We start from the raw sequence: 4,602 nt of genomic DNA, 5'->3' as shown, positions 1-4,602 counted from the left end.
ATTATTTCTAACCTCTCTTATTGTAAGAATAGCTGATAATATTGTGTTAAAGTTGTCGTAAGTAAGTTTTTTTATTAGCATTTGACTTTTAAAAGTCTTTTAAAAGTCAAATGCTAATTAAAAAAAGTAGTTTTCACTAAAGTTAAAATCGTGTTTAAAATCTTTCGAAATCGTCTTCACAATTAAAAACAGAATAAAATACATCCGCACGTACAGAAATATGTAGCACAACTAAGATATAAGTTGAACGACAACTTCAACACAATATTATCAGCTATTCTTACAATAAGAGAGGTTAGAAATAATAATAATAATAGCAGGCAGATGTTCTTTTGTTCCCTAATGGTCCCTTAGGTATTTGGGTATTAATGAGAGTACAAAAAGTATTATGAACCTTTTAAACACACGTTCTGATGACGTTGCAATGGACATTGCTTAACATTGAATTTCTTAACATTTTCGCTTATAACTTTTTATTTATAGTTCTACGACAAAAGTAAATAGACCAAAGTTGTAGAGAATTTAATTTGCTACAAAAAATTTATACATTTTTTGTCAGATAAATAGTTTAAGAGATACATCGTAAAAAACCATTTCAACCCCTATTTTCAAGATGGCGGCCGTGGGACAAGGGTGGCGACCCTACAAACTTGGTTTTAGCTTTAGACTGACCCCCATACACTTCAAAAATAAAATTGCGTCCTCTAAAAACGCAAGGTAAGGCCTGAAAAATGTAACATTTCAATGGAATATATTTCTAAACAACTATTAAAATTACTTATATAACTATGGACATTTTAAATTAGGGATAAAGTTTATACAAAGACAAGGTACAATTCGAAGTAACCAGCTCGGGTTGGCAAGTAGGGGAAATAGAAGGGTAACGCGTCGCGATCCTCACCGGCGAGGACATGAGCCCTAACCTAGCTAACCTACCAGCCTTTCACTAGCTACCTAAGTGATGACTCCCCGAAGAAGAAAGGCAGAAAGAAACTCCGGGCTTTCTTTTTTGTCATCAATTGTTCAGTACTTCTTTTGTATTTTTTTCCAAGTCTTTCTTGTACATAGTCACAATAGTTATATAAGCTAATGCACGCACATCACCGTTAACATGGGATAAGATGAAATCCAATCGACTAAACCTGGAGCGGCATAAAATAAAATTTGCGATAGCAAATAAAAGAGAACATAGATTCATACTTAAATGACGGCGTACAGCGTGCATTCGCCTACATTTACAATCATAGTTTTCAATCATGAGAAAAGAAAAAAAAATAGTGATATTAAACAGGCAAACACAACATGATCGGGTGGTCGTCTTTGTTCGTCGTTTGAGTGCCTCATTGTAGCAAACCTTGCCGTAGCGGTCGATGTGCTGCACCTGGTAAGTGTAGCTGTGACCTTGGATGGATACTAAATGAGAGCGGCGACTGTATCGAAAGAGATCTTGATCCTATAATTTGCTATCCCGCATGTGGTAATGGGAGCTGCCATTTTCTAAACAGATGCACTTGCTGGGATGGTTACATGTCTAATAATAACAATAATAACCCGCGATGTGTACCGTCATGCAGAAACTGCCAGGGATTCTGCGTCGCTCCTGGCAGATGTGAGTGTCCAGAGCTATTTGAACGCAAATATTTAACAGCGGACAACCAAGACTGCGACTGCTCGGAAGATTGTGATACAAAATGCTTTAAAACCGCATGTGTCCTCACCACTACTACATCAACAGCTATACCTCAAACAATAAAAGCAATCGATCCCCCTAATAAACTCGACAATACAGGCATTTCGGAAATATACGTTGTTGTCGAGCGAATATCAAAACCAGATAATTCGAGTGTTGAACCTATAACAATAGTTAAATATTACAACATGTAAGTGTTTAAAAGTAAAATTTTGTATATTAAAAGTAGCAAAAATTACATTTTATTAATCGAACAATTAATAAACTTTGGGATATCGTCGCTTACCGACGACGAGACTACTTGAAGATTGAAGTTTATTTTATAATAAAAAAGTTTCGTAGATATAAACAACATAGACTCCAACATTTTTAACGCTGAAATGAATTTCCTGAGTTAATAAAAACCTTGCTTATTGCAGGAGCCAGGACCCTTGGCTAATTATTTTCATAATCACAACAATCATAATGGTGGCTTTGATTATATTGGTATTTTGGGAATATCTAAGAAAGTGAGTTTTAAAGAAACATGTTTAAAGGTCGGTACTCGAGATGATGTTATTCTATTTGTTGCGCCAAAATTCTCAACCCTTGTAGCGTATAAGTTTATTGTAATTCTTTTTAGGTTGCATTTTCATGATGACTTTGTTCAGAAGTTTAAACAGAATAACTTTCATAGTGTAAACGATTTTTATATGATTTGAATCAATAGTTTAAAAGTGTTAAACCTCAAGCTTTAAAACTAAATTACACACACACCTTCTACCCGATGAGGTGGGCAGTGGTATAACAGGTACACCCAATTTCCGTGGAGTGTATTTCGTCCCATGAATTTATAGGTAGCAAGCCTATCGCTATATCGGGCACAAATTCCAGACTCAGGGCTGATAGTGAGTTAAAATCCCAATATCATTGTACCTGACCAGGGGATCGAACCCAAGATTTCAGCACTAGTACTAGTATTCGTACTTAATACAACTACGCCATCGAGACAGTAAAATTAAATTAAATATATTGAAAAAAATCAAACGATCCAAATCGATAACAATACTAACTAGTGTTTTCGATAAAATTATGATTGTTAATATTTTCTGTCTTCTTTATTTGTGTCTGTACCTAACTTTTGTCGCTTTGCTTTACAGGATGCTATCTAATCCAAGACACATCATTTTCTAAAGTCTACGTTTCGGCAGTATCATGGGATGCAAGCTGCCCGAACCCTCCATGTATTACTTTTTTGTTATATATTGTACCTTGTCATAAATGTTTGTGTGCCTCCCAGTGTATTGGGTAAATAAATGTTTCTTTCTTCTTCTTTTTCCAACACTACATGCTTCTATAGCATACCATCTGCCACAAAGTAATTGAACTGCAAATGCAGATCGATAGACGAATTTTTAACCGACTTCAATAAAAGAAGGAGGTTCTCAATTCGACATTTTTTTTCAACAATATTTTAATTAAATTCATAGTTATTTGTAGGATAAAATATAAGATATATAAGGCAAATAAGACGAATGTGGATGGAAGAGCCGGTAGGGGTCGACCGCACCAAACCTTCGCATGTCAGATGTTTGACATTCTTAGTAATCGCCAGAGCACAAGTACCCTGAACCGATGGAAATGCACGAAAAGATTGATAAAGGTAACGTAAGCGAGAAAAATATACCAAAATCGTGCAAAGTGGCAACCCACAGTCTCTGCCTACCCCTATGGGACAGAGGCGTGATACCATTCAATGTATTCATACATACATATGTATGTATGAACAAATTGAAAATGATATAAACGTGAAGTTGTTAAATTGTTCCAGTTTTATATGTGATCGGGTTTCACCTTTATCTGGCTAATGAAAAATCAGCCTTCAGCAAAATAAATTACATATTGTCATAGTGTAGAATAAATAGATTACATATTGTCTCAGTAGTAGAGGAGGCCCGTGCTCAGCAGTGGGCAAGCATATAATACAGGGCTGATATTATTATTATGGTGTATCTTTCCTGCGGGAAATCACGGCATAAAGGCCGGTCCTTTTGGAAGGCTTGCGTGGGGACATGGATCCAACACGTAGAGGCCCCTTTAAGATACATTACTCTAGTTAGGGTTTATACACCTTGCGAGTACTCTCTGTCTATACTTATGGAGGAAATACAGCCAAAGACAGCGCTTGCAAGGTGCAGGGACTATTGCAGAAAAGATGGGAATTATACTGGGTCTATGGATGGGATCTAGCTGGACTGGTTGCTGGGCTATTGATTGAGACAACGGGACGCCTGCCAAGTAAAATGTCTCAATCTTATGTATTCAAGGCAGGCGGTAACTTGCCCCCTACTAGATGGGCATCCCATAAGTGGCGTAAGCCAAGGACGCAACACCGGTGTGGGTGGCTTAAGGGTGTCTAGAGGTGTGCACCGATTTCACCATCGTGGGTCGCTATCGCGTCCCGGAGCGGGTTTCCTAGCTATTACGCAGATTGAGCACTTCCACCCTGGAGCTGAGGTTCTTAGCTCTTGCGACTTCCACCCCTAGCCGGCCAGTTAAGGCAAGCCAAGGGTCAGGGGGTCTCATTTAGCCCCCACGGAATCCGGGAACGCGGTGTCGCCACTCACCGTCGGCTCGCCACAAAGCCGCCCCTGCGGGCTTATTATTATTATTATTATAGTATAGAATAAAAAATGTTATCGCAGTATTATTTCCATTTGTATCGAATATATTTATTTTTCCTCTACAAATTAAATTTCCTGTTGTGCTTTATTGTTTCAAATTAATAATTTATATTGTATTGTAACGCTTATAACTTACTGTTATTTTTTTTATTCGGAAACAGCAAAATGTCGCCACTGCACTTGCATCAATAGAATGGCGAAAGTTTATTACTCTCGGCTATGTAGCAGAGGCTGAATAGATATTAAAAG

The 4,602-nt window shown here is 37.4% G+C and overlaps 1 long non-coding RNA gene across 1 annotated transcript; it reads left to right on the top strand.

The window, feature by feature from the left end:
• The first annotated feature begins 1,522 nt into the window (after positions 1–1,522).
• On the top strand, positions 1,523–3,036 carry LOC119189913. The gene is made up of 3 exons (XR_005112671.1): positions 1,523–1,880; positions 2,110–2,226; positions 2,830–3,036. It is a non-coding gene; the product is annotated as an uncharacterized LOC119189913 (long non-coding RNA).
• The last annotated feature ends 1,566 nt before the right edge of the window (positions 3,037–4,602 follow it).

Source organism: Manduca sexta, chromosome 20, assembly GCF_014839805.1.
Source record: "Manduca sexta isolate Smith_Timp_Sample1 chromosome 20, JHU_Msex_v1.0, whole genome shotgun sequence".
Taxonomy (NCBI): Eukaryota; Metazoa; Arthropoda; class Insecta; order Lepidoptera; family Sphingidae; genus Manduca; species Manduca sexta.
This window is presented reverse-complemented; position numbering and strand designations above follow the sequence as displayed.